General features: G+C 43.8%; 1 protein-coding gene across 1 annotated transcript in view; it reads right to left on the bottom strand.

Moving 5' to 3' along the window:
- LOC138481743 (cancer-associated gene 1 protein homolog) overlaps nt 1-13,094 on the bottom strand; it is a 947,940-nt gene that overhangs the window by 185,249 nt on the left and 749,597 nt on the right. The window lies entirely within an intron of this gene.

Here is a 13,094-nt window from a genome sequence, read left to right as displayed (position 1 = left end):
ATTGTGGCTTTAGTGAGGAATTATATTTCTTCAAGGTTTTTTAACACACATTCATTATTTAATTGTCCATTTCCGAGTGTCATTTTATAACATTGCAAGGGGTTTAAAATCTCTCTTTTTGGGGAGGGAAGGTCAGATTTGAATTCTGTTTCCTTTTTGTCATTCCTGATTACTTGCTACTTCTGTTTATCTACTCTATATTGATCCTTTGTGGTTTGAGGGAAAATTGCAGGGGGAAATTCTAACTTAAGTGCTATCGTACCTAAACCAAAGTGCTCCTATTCTGCTGTGGTGTGTATATGTTGCACTAGTAAGTTAAACCCAGTGCATTGCTCACATTCTCATTGTTATTATCACCCCACTGGTGATTGCTGCCCCATATTAAAAAGTGTATGATTTCTTTTGAATTTTCAAATAAATAAATAAATATAGTATTTTACGAACCAACCTGGTTCATGGTCCATTGTGACCCGGGGTATTTGAAAAGGGTGTGTGATATGAGTGGTGTACCATCTCAATATTGAATCTAATATAAAAGAATAAGCATTTCAGTCGTGCGCTGCATACTAGGCCGAGACCAAGGTGTGCGTCGCTTGATTGAAATCCTTAACAGCATCGTACGGACCTGGGATATTAATAATTTAGCTAGAAGTCATAATTATCCATGAGTACAGATATTGATGCAGAGGGCTCTGCTTTCTGTCAAGATCTGCACCGAGTTTATAAAGACAATCCAAAGTTTGCATCTACAGGAGGCTCTAGCCTCAGTGGGGGCACACGTTTAGTGTGCTGGCATATTTATTACCCCTGTTACCCTCTTTGGTAAACAGGGCTGCCCTGATGACCTGGAGGTACAGGTTACCCTGCAACAAGACCATCTAGACATGTCTTTGATCTGAGCCTCAAAACTGTTTTAGGGGAGGTCACAGGCACCTTACATACTCCAACCAATGTTCAGATGAAGAACCCTCTGACAACCACCTTAAAAACTTCCCATACAACAGCATAGTCTCTATTGATTCATCATTTGTTTCAATATGACCCTTGGTTTCCTTGACCAGAGAGTCTGTGAAGGTCATATCGGTCACTGAGCACATATCCATTCTGCAATAGGGGATCGGTGCTAACTGGTCCCACAATCGATATGTCACATATAAAGGACATCATCAGTGATCTCTACACATACTATGAGTGTGTAAGTCTGTGCATAACTCCCTCCCACGGACAGTAGATCCCTGAGTGGGACATGTGGAACTCTTACTGGAAAGAGGGTCCACCATGTTGTAAGTTCCAAATTTCAAATAAAGCTATGTGCCAAAACTGCAAGTATCTGAAACGTACATCTCTACAGATACATTATTATCAATCTTTTCAAATGAGTTAGTACTTGTCCCAAGAGTAGACCTCTTAGCCTTAGTATGTCTGCCATTTTCCAAATCACTGAAAGATTTTAACTTTAGTTGGAAGAATTATCCAAACCACACAAATGTCTCTGGTCAATTAAATATTCCTCGTAATGGCTTCTGTCCATTGAGACTGTGTTGTGCCTTATGGTCAATAGCAGACCACATTTATACTGTATTGTGCCTTATGGTCGCCCCAGACCACAGTTGATTTTGTGTTGTGCCTTATGGTCATTAGCAGACCACATTGAGACTGTGTTGTGCCTTATGGTCAATAGCAGACCACATTGTGTGGTGCCTTTGGTCGCCTATTAGACCACATTTACCATTGTGTTGTGCCTCTTGGTCGCCTATTAGACCACATTTACTGTCTGTGCTATGCCTTACGATCAATAGAAGACCACATTTATACTGTGCTGTACCTTATGGTCGCCCCTGACCACAGTTGATTTTGTGTTGTGCCTTATGGTCAATAGCAGACCACATTGAGACTGTGTTGTGCCTTATGGTCAATAGCAGACCACATTTATACTGTATTGTGCCTTATGGTCAATAGCAGACCACATTGTGTTGTGCCTTTTGGTCGCCTATTAGACCACATTTACCATTGTGTTGTGCCTTTTTGGTCGCCTATTAGACCACATTTACCAGTGTGTTGTGCCACTTGGTCGCCTATCCGACCACATTTACCATCGTGTTGTGCCTCTTGGTCGCCTATCCGACCACATTTACCATTGTGTTGTGCCTCCTGGTCGCCTATCCGACCTCATTTACAGTTGTTGTGCCTTGGTCACTCGGCCGCCCACAGACTACGTTGTCTGTTTTGATGCCCTGCATAGCTACTCCTCAATTAAATTCAATCAATTTATGCTGTGCCTCTATTCGCTAATAGACCACCCCCGTCACCTTGTGTACCAGTATCACCTTAAACATCATGTATTGGTACCTATCAACGCTCATACACCTACTGTACACTTACAGTAGTTATTGGTCCAGCCAGCCTGACCTACACTCTAAACATTACACACCCACTAGATTAGGCATGGCACCCACCACCTCCTCCCTGAGGCCTAGCACCATGACACCCGCAAATCTATACTTGGATGATCCAGCACTCTGGATACGACACTTTGCCTCCAAACCAACACCCAACCAACCCTGTACTATCACCATCAGAAATTCTAGACTGAACTCCAGAACTAGACCACCCACCCACCCAGGCTCGTACCATTCTAGCTCACTGAAGAGAAATACCAGTCTGAACATCCGAACCAGTCCACCTACCTCCCAGTACTCTCACCACCCTAGTATCTTAAGCAGGAACTCCAGACTAAGAGCCCGTACCATAAAACACTTGCATCTTGCCCATAATCATGCTGCTCCCCCCTTTGACATCAACAATCTAGCCCACAATCCACCGCCCACATTTGAAAAAAACTTCAAAAAAGATAAACTCATCAAAGCAGCACTAGTGAATGCCAGGTCTCTTCCTGCCCATGCTCTCGACATTGCTGACTTTATAACCTATGAAAACCTTGATGTCCTCGCAGTCACTGAAACCTGGCTCAATGCCGCATCCGGCCCATCTCTTGCCCTCGCAATACCTAATGATTATGCCATCATAAGATCTGACAGAAACACCACTCAAACAAAGGGAGGCGGACTTGCCATCATATACAGAAATACCTTCGACATCAAAATCATCCAAGATGCGCAAATCCCGTCTGCCGAATCCTTGTCAATTAAGCTACCCCTCTCACCCAACCACACGGCCAACGTGCACCTCATTTATCGACCACCAGGACCCATCGCCTCTTTCACAGAGGACATTGCATCACTTATATCCATAAACACCAAACCTAACTCGCAAACCATCCTACTTGGGGACTTTAACCTCAGTCTCAATGATCCTAAAGACACCAATGCCCTTGACTTAGCCAATTCATTATCTGATTTGGGTCACACGCACATCGTCCACGAATCTACCCATATTAAAGGTAGAATTCTAGACTGGCTCTCACACATCAACTGCTCTATTGACCTCCTATCTAATGACCCATGCATCTGGTCAGACCACCACAAACTAACCTTTGCTATCAAAGCTAACACTACTCACTCAGCGCCCACCATCGCCCCTGCCATCCGCACGAGAAATAAGAAAGACATTACTCCCGACAAACTCCTACCTATACTACTCCCCATATTGAATAACATTGATTCAGATGCAGACCCTACAGCTCTAGTGGACACCTACAACCAGGCTATACTTAAAGCTCTGGATTCCATTGCCCCGCTAAAACTGTGGAAACCGAAACCACAGCGTCACCTTAACACATGGTTCACGCCTCAGTTAAGAGAACTACGTAAAGCCAAAAGAACCGCTGAGGCACTTTGGAAAAAACATCCCACAGCACCGAACAAATTTGAACTAACCCTAGTATCCTCTAGCTACAAAGAAGCCATACTCCTAGCCAAAAAAGACTCCTATAACAAAAGGATTACACAAGCGGAATCCAATACTAAAGAACTCTTCAAAATACTCAAAGAATTAGAATCCCCTATTTGCCCGACTGACAAAGGTATTACTGACGCACTATGGTGCAGCAACATCCAGAAAGCCTTATTTGATAAAATAGCTTGTCTACAATCCAAAATTAACGCAAAAAAATCTGTGCTATCTGCAGACCCTAACCACAAACAACTGCCTAACATACCTCCAACCTTCCAAACGACTTGTAAACCTTTCAGCTTCTCACCCCTTTCAACGTGGGAAGTAGAAAACATCATCAGGAAACTGAAACCTTCAAACTGCCAAGGCGATGCCTGCCCTGCCCCGATTGTTAAAGCAGCTGCACACGATCTGGCGCCATTCATTACCAATCTCATCAATGCCTCTTTCAAATCTGGAATAGTTCCTGACAATCTTAAAGACGCTTGGGTCATTCCACTCCTCAAAAAACCTACGCTTGACCCAGCTAACCCGTCTAATTACAGACCAATAACGACGGTACCTTTCCTATTAAAAATACTGGACAGAGCAGCCTACCTACAAATACAGGCTTATCTAGAAGCCAACAACCTCTTAGGGCTCAGGCAATCAGGCTTCCGACCAAGACACGGTACGGAAACTGCACTTATTGACCTTACCACCCAGATCCAAACCTTGAAAGACCATGGCAAACTTGCACTCCTTTTATTGCTTGACCTGTCAGCAGCGTTTGATTTGGTTAACCATCAAACACTCTGCCAACACCTGAAATCTGCAGCCCACTTTTCAGATGCAGCCACGGCATGGATCAGTTCCTTCCTGGCGAACAGAACCATGAGGGTCTTCTCTCCCACAGATTCCGCCGAGCCGGCCCCAGTACCTTGTGGTGTCCCGCAAGGCTCATGCGTGTCCCCGACACTTTATAATATATTCACGAAACCCCTCTTCGATATCCTAGACTATCTGGGTGTCACGTATACCAATTACGCGGACGACACCCAGATACTCTTTCCTATCACGGGTGATTACGAAATAGACAGTACGACCCTCAATGAAATCTACTCAGTTATACAAGCATGGATGGCACACCATGGCTTGTGTCTCAATGACGATAAAACCGAGCTGATTATCTTGGGCACTCATGCCAAACTTAAAAATCTCAATCCCTCATTCAAAGCATTTACCATTGATGGCAATCTCATCTCAGTCTCTAATAACACTAAAACCCTTGGTATTTACATTGATGCTACCTTATCCCTCTCTAAACAAACCAACGCAGTAGCGTCATCAGCTGCTTACACTTGCAAGCTTATCACTGCATGCAGACCATTCATCTCCGCACCCAACTGTATCACTCTAGCGAGAGCTCTAGTCCTTTCCAAAATAGACTACTGTAACGCCCTTTACTTGGGCACCAGCCATAAAAATATTAATAAACTACAAGTAGTCCAAAACAATGCAATCAGAGCTGCCTTGAACATCCCCAAAAAAGCACACATATCTGAGACCAGACGTAACCTACGCTGGCTCCCTGTCAAGCACAGAATATCCCTGAAAACGCTTGCCCTCACACACAAAGTCAGGGCTAACCTTGCTCCAGCATACCTCACTAACCACTTCACACCACACTCCGCCTTGAGACCTCTTAGAGCAGCCCAAACTAACACCTTGACCATACCGAGATTTAAACTCCTCAACTCGGGTGGAGCTAGCTTCCCGGTACAAGCATCCAAACTATGGAACACCATCCCCCCACATCTACGCGCAGAACCGTCATTCAACCGGTTCAAACATAGCACGAAATGTTGGCTCCATAACACGGACTCCTGACAGCTTAACTTCTGCGCATGCACTTGTTTATTATGCCAGCTCCTACCTGTAACTATTTTGGAACCTGGCCGACTGTATTGTTTTGATTGCATACTGTATTGTTTTGATTGCATACCTATGTAACTGTATCCTTCCTGTAACTGTAACGTAACTCTGTTTAACCCTGTAACCAACTCTACCTTACGCGCCCATATGCCCCAGGGCCTGGCTGCGCTTTATAAATAAACTAAATACAAATACAAATTTGAAGACTTCTCACCTGAAAGATCTATCTGATAGTAGCAAAGAAGGCTATCAATCACGATAATGTCTTTGTAAGTCACGGTCCTCTCACATATTCTAACCTCTGCACTGGTTCTAGGGACACCCATAGTGTCCCAGTATGCCAAACAATTGTATGGATCCATGTCTCCACATTTTGGGAAAAATGATATTCAACAATAAAACTGGGTACTGAACAGGATGTAGAGAATGCTCTCCCAAAAGTGCTAATGCAGGTTGCCTAATGGGACCACCCTTAACAAATATCTCCATCACATGATCTTAATTGTTCCTGCCAAAGTGCTCAGATGTCATACGTTATTTGTACTACTGAAATATCTAAAAGGATCTATTTCCAACTTGCTTTTTTAGCCAGAGAGAAAAATGAGAGCCAGTAAATGACCAGCACAAAATGTCTTTCAAACAATTAGCAGTATGTGCTGAGGGTGGGTGTTGACAAACCAAAATGTCAGCATATTGTAGTCAAGAGTGAAATACTGCTATTTTGTATCAACCTAAACACCAATTTATCGGCACATCTCACCAATTTTATGCCATACAATTTCCACAATGCACATCTGATACAGTCATTCAAGATACTATCATTCTACCACTATCTCCTTTTCAATCAACATGTATGAATCACCTGCACATGTATGCGCTATCCAAATGCACAAAGCGCACCAGTCACAGCCACATAAATGCTCTGCAGCACAGCAGCCACAGCATTGGTGGCTTAAAGGCTCCTGCGTGGAGCCACCTCCTCATCAATGCTCTCCTTTTATTACACATGTGTTCCTCTGCCCTTTCACAAAGGGTTTTATTTTCTACATATTTTCTAACAAAAGATGTTATGGTGCACTCAACTCCTGAAACTTTCCTGGGTATAAACAATCTCAAGAAATGGGTGGCTTATTGCTATGCAAAAAAGAACATAGGTATTTAAAACCTGAACCTATGAGTAGGTATAAGAGAGGAGATTTATTTGTCCAATGAGGTATGTGTGCCTTGACATATGAGTCATTGAACGGAATCCAAGAAAGACACCTTCTAAGCAACCAGACTACACCTGTGCACTAATCCTATCACAATGCCTGGGTTTAAAAAAGTGTGAGAAACCTGAAGGTGTCTCCCTAGCTGCTCCCCGGGGATCTGTCATCCAGGTGGCCAGGACACGGCCATCACTATTGGATCCAGTTCCTGGGGGTGGACCAGTGAGGGAGGATCACCTAGAGGTGGGGTCCTTGGGGAGTGGGAGTGGGACACCGACGGGTGAGTTACAGTATCCCCCTTCTTTTAACACCTTTTCCCCATCTTACCACATAGGATATTCTAAAATACTGCACCCCCTTTTCCCACACAAACACTTTCACACGACACGAAAGACAACGGACTAACACCAGAGCAGTTTACCTGACATGTCCCAATAAAAGGATCAGGCAAAGTCAGGAAATTCACCAGAATCACACACACCTGACAGCCCTTTCCCTTCACCACAGGGATAAAAGGTGGAGCACAACAGCACAGTACTAGCAAGGCAGACACCATGACGTACGAGCTAACTTAGCACAGCAGTTCAAGAGGAGGAGAAAGACGGCACAGACGGAGACGGTGACAAGGGGGGAGTCGACCTTGTTCTTTCCGACCAAAGCCTGTGAAGCCTCCACCGAGCGAACAATAGCCATTGTGTGTTGCAGCAGATGTCTACAGTACATGAGACCCTCCTCCGTTGATTCCTAAGCTGAGGGGAGACGCTTGTCTCGTTGGTACCAACCTTGTCGCCAAGGAGAAGGAAAGCAAAGCGGTTCAACACAGCCGGTGAGTCGAGGAGAGAACTGATAAGAAACAGAACTATGCTGAACGAAAAGTAGCAAAGTGAACAAACAAAGAACTGTTAATATTGTTAAAAGGGGAAATCCAGCACTAAAGGAGTCCGGCAACATGTGAGTGCTCACTCAAGTATCTCTAGGTGATTACCCAATGGTAAAAGACTACTGTAACCAGAAGGCCTTGGGAAGAGGCAAAGAAAGGTCAAAGTGGTCATTCAGGGGTCTCGTCAAATCCTCTGTACCGGCGAAAGTCTTTTACTGACAGAGAACAGTGAAAGTTAAGGGAAGTGAATCCTGCATGGTGAAAATTAGCACCTGAACAGTGTTTCGTGAAGTTGGCGAGAGTGAACCCGGGCGAGGGACGATGACAACCAGGGACAAAGCCTTAAGATTTGTTTGAGAATTGCAAAAACGAGAAGCAGTGCAAGGCAAAGGGAGCTGAACTGTCCCACTTGTCTGGGATCCGAGCCCCGCCGAGGAAGATCCAGGGGTGGAAAGTCACCACCCAAAATTCATTAAGAAAATAACTGTTTCAGATCCGTTGTTAAATAAGACTTGCAATGGGTCAGCACCCAGAAGAGAGGGACCCAGGGGTGAAGCCATCATCCAACACGTTCACCAAACAAGAACTTTGTGTTTGTTTGTTAGGAGCATCAGGCCTCAAAGGCAAGAGACTTTTATTTGAACCAACAAAGAAACTGATAGCTGCTACGGAACTGTTAGCTCGTGCTGGGAAGGCTCGAACTGTGCTGTGCTCCAACATCCCACCTTGTCCCATGCCAAAAATGCAGGGAAGGGAGACCTCGAGGCAATCTCATCCTGACTTATTATTTGTGAACACGTTTCCTTTATTTTAATACCCTATCCCACACTCTTTAGTATTTAGCATAAGGAATTGGCAATAGGTTTTTCTTTGTATAGGCCCTTTATTTTGACACGACACATCTCGGACTGCCTTATTTTCTTCTGATGGTGAACGCTTTCTCCCATCTTAGATTTAGGTTTAGTTTAGGTGTTCTTCCACCCCGCATTAACTATTTAATAAACACCCTTAAACTGTGATCACTTGTGTCTGTCTTTACAGTTGCCACCATGAGTTCCTTACAAAAGACAAACTGATAATAAGGAAAAACAGAACAACAAACAAAACGAATCCAAGGTAAATGTATGACCCAGTGATTTTCCTCTCAACTGCACAACCTATGGACCTCCAATCAACATCCTCTCAATGAGTAAAGCCCTTTTGCAAGAACAAGATCAAAAACCTGTACATCCCGGGATATCTTTCAACCTATAAGTAGGTCTGACCTATAAAGCAATATTTGACAAGAAGAGATGGCCCAATGTCAAGAAGAGTGGGAACAAAGGGCCGGCCACCCCTGGGGAATACAGCATACCTCACAATGGAACCCTGCATCTCAGAAAAAAACGCATGAAAATACAGCTGAAAAAAAGACAAATAACTAGCAAACACTGCCCACTCAGCACAAATGATTTGATTTGATTATTTAAAAATGTGTATTCCCTAGGCAAAGAATGCATCTATGTGCAGATATAAGCTAAGTCAGTTAGTTGCTGCATCACACTAGCTCAGGCTAACATTTGAAGGAGACCAACATTAGGCGAACACATGGGTTTGTAAGTGTTTCCTAAAAATAGCCAGAGAGTCAAGACTTTGAAGCTCCAAAGGGACAGCATTCCATGCTCAAGGGCCAAAGGCAGAGAATCGTCTCTCACCCCATGTGGTTGTTATAACCGATGGGACCTGCAAAAGGTGCTGGTCTGTGGAGCGTACGTATCGCTGTGGGCAAAAGAGATTGGAAAGACCACATCATAGACCAAACAGACAATGATGCAGGGCAGACTCTGACCCCAAAAGCAAACTGTTGGAGCTCTTCAGCAATGAAACAGAGCAAACATCCACAAGCACAACCCACAAGACCAACCCCTACCCCATATCACACCACAAGCCAAATGACAATGCATCATCAAAAGAAATAAATACACTGCAGCGTGACCAATGCACGGGCAATGTCACAGCACCCTCCTAAGCACGGTGCATGGATACACTCCGTGCCAGTGCATACGTTTTTTGGGCACATTTTTTGCAGTCTACCTACATGTTCATAGAATCTTTTTTTCAAGTGAAGGCGGACACCCCCGACAGGTTGACCACTCAGCAAGCTAACCATATATAATGGCAGAAAGTGCCACTCTAAGCTATACAGAGGAAGAGATACTAGACCTAATAGCAGGCCCATCTTTCTTTGACCCTCCGGGTTCCAATATATCGGGACCACCAACAAGCACAGGAGATGATCTCCTAAAACTTAAAAAGAAGGTATTCCGAACTGAACTTCACGGACATTTCCTGAAGGAGTACTTACGAGCAAGCATCATTCCCACAGGGTTAATCGTTAGAAACGAACCTTGTTTGTTCCTTGAAGACAAGGAATACACAACGAATTTCAGTTACATTGCGACTAAGTGCAGCAGGGACCTGATGGTCCTTACCATCACAACAGCACAGAGAATTAGTTTAGATTTACAAAAGCTATTAGAAGACGAAGAGAGGAAATTTACTAACAACTCACTCATAACCGACGCCAAAAACCAAATAGAAGCCATTAACAAACAATTTGCCACGTTCAAAACCAATACCTTGACGAAAAAAACAAATAAACTACAAAAAGACATTCAGGAATTCAAAACTGAGCTAATCTACCCCTACACGACAGAAGATTATTGCAAAAAATCCAATCAGCCAGGGGGCACACAATCAAGGAGCCAGAAAGCAAAGAAAAGAGGAGTATCCTTTTCTGGATCAAGCAGTAGCTCATCCAGTGGAAACTCCAATCCGAACTATAACCCATATCAATCCAATCAATTTGGCCAACCATTTCCATATAATTATCCCCAACCACCGTTCCAGCCACCTTTTTTAGGACGAGGAGGAGGAGGATGGGGCCCCCACCCTGGAACCCAGGCTTCCAAGGGCAATACAGACGCCCCAGGCGACGGAGGAGATAGATTTAGTGGACAACCAGGGTCTCCCAATTTTCAATCTAGCTAAAGTCCAACTCACCACGACACAAATTTCGCTACTATCAAAGGGTTTATCTTTTGTGCCATCTGAAAATACTGATTGGTACACTATTGAAATGGAGGTACGCAGATTTTTACGAACCATTAGACTACACGCTTTTTTTAATGCCCATGAAGTCAGTGAAGATTTGAACGAAACAGGATTACATCCAAAATCCACTTTCACTCCTTCTGACAACCAAGTACCCGCTGACCTCCTTACTTTTGAAAGATGTGTCCTACGAGACCTAAGAACTTTGAGTAAAAAAAGGCATATTAACAGAGAACAGAACATCTCTTGGGCAGAAAGAGAAGCCTTGACTGAACTAGCAAACAACTCAGAGATAGTGATCAAACCCACCGACAAAGGCGGGGGCATTGTCATAATGAACTCCGCTCAGTACCATCACATGGTAATGGACCTGCTCAATGACACACAAAGCTATAAGCTTTTAAAGAAAGATCCCACGAAGGAACTGACCATTGAAATTGCTTCCATGGTGTCCTTCGCTCTTGAAAAAGATTGGATCTCGGAAAAAGAATCCAACTTTCTTGTCAACACAGGCGGTAGAACTCCCTGCCTGTACGCATTACCCAAGATCCATAAGAATCCAATCAACCCACCCGGAAGACCATTGTGTCGGGTTGTGGCTCGATTCTGGAACCACTGTGTAAATTTGTAGACTATTTTCTCAAACCCATTAGCATCACAACAGAATCCTACATTAGAGACACAATGCATACAATCCAAATGTTTGAAAATTTAGATTTTGACCCTCAAAAACATATCCTAGTGACTTTAGATATTAAGTCACTGTACACGAGTATTCCGCAACAAGCAGCAATTGATTGCGTATATGAATATCTCGTTGAAACCAACAGAGAAACAAAAGCTCCGCCTGAATTCATCATTGAAATAATGACTCTTGCCCTCTGCAAAAATTTCTTTGAATTTGATAAACAATTCTATTTGCAAACTAAGGGGACAGCAATGGGGGCAACATTTGCCCCAAGTTTGGCCATTTTGTTTATGGCCAAATTTGAAAAGAATTTCATTTTTAACCCCGTTAACTCGTGGAAAGATAACATCAAACAGTGGCGGGGCTATATTGATGATGTTATCTGTTTATGGGAAGGTACAGAGGACACACTACAGAACTTCTTTGTCTGGCTGAACACTTGCAGTACAGACATACAGTTCACTATGGAATACAGCAACATCATGATTCATTTTCTGGACTTAACAATTGGACATTCCCACGGTAAATTAATTTGCAACACCTTCCGCAAACCGACGGATCGTAACACCTTACTCCATTTTCAGAGTAATCACCCCAAGCACATTAAGGAGAAATTACCCTACGGGCAATTCCTGCGGTTACGCAGAAACTGTACGTCCCTAGAGGACTTTTATCACGATGCTGATCTACTCAGCAGGAGGTTACAATAAAGAGGGTATCCCCGGAAGTTGGTGTCCCGATCTTTGAAGAGGGCACGCTTTACATGCCGGGACTCACTCCTCACTCCCAAAGCTCGAGAGGAACCCCAGGACCAAATCACTTGTGTGGTTACGCGTGGTCAACATGCTTTCCAAATTAAGAAAATCATTCACAAATACTGGTCCATTGCAGGACTATGTCTTCCTGATCAACGTAAACCAAGATTCGCGTATAAAAGGGCAAGGAACATTAAAGAACATCTGGTGCATTCTATGTACATCAAGAAAACACAACAAAGCCATTTATGGAATCTAAGACCACTAAAAGGGCACCACCCATGCGGGTCGTGTTCAGTCTGCCAGTTTACGCAGAAAATTCAACAATTTCAAGTGGGACAAAAAAACCTGGTCCCTTAACGATATATCTAACTGTAAGACCAAGCAAGTGGTGTATTGCATAGAATGTCCCTGCAAACTCCGGTATGTCGGGCAAACTATGCGTAGCATAGGCACACGGATCTCGGAACATCGGTCACGGATTAGGTGCAAAAACCTCACATCTCCCCTGGTACAGCATTATCTGTATAAAAAACACACTACACAAGACATTAGATGGTGGGTTCTTGAAAGAGTGTGGGATGGTCCCAACATTCAAGGACGACTGCTGAGCCTTGAATGCAGATGGATCCATAGGTTGGATTCGGTGCAACAGGGCCTCAATGAACAAAAGATTTTTCCATCCCAGTGAGAGCCAGCAGTTC

This window comes from Ambystoma mexicanum, chromosome 5p, assembly GCF_040938575.1.
Source record: "Ambystoma mexicanum isolate Mex_15411 chromosome 5p, UKY_AmexF1_1, whole genome shotgun sequence".
Classification (NCBI taxonomy): Eukaryota; Metazoa; Chordata; class Amphibia; order Caudata; family Ambystomatidae; genus Ambystoma; species Ambystoma mexicanum.
This window is presented reverse-complemented; position numbering and strand designations above follow the sequence as displayed.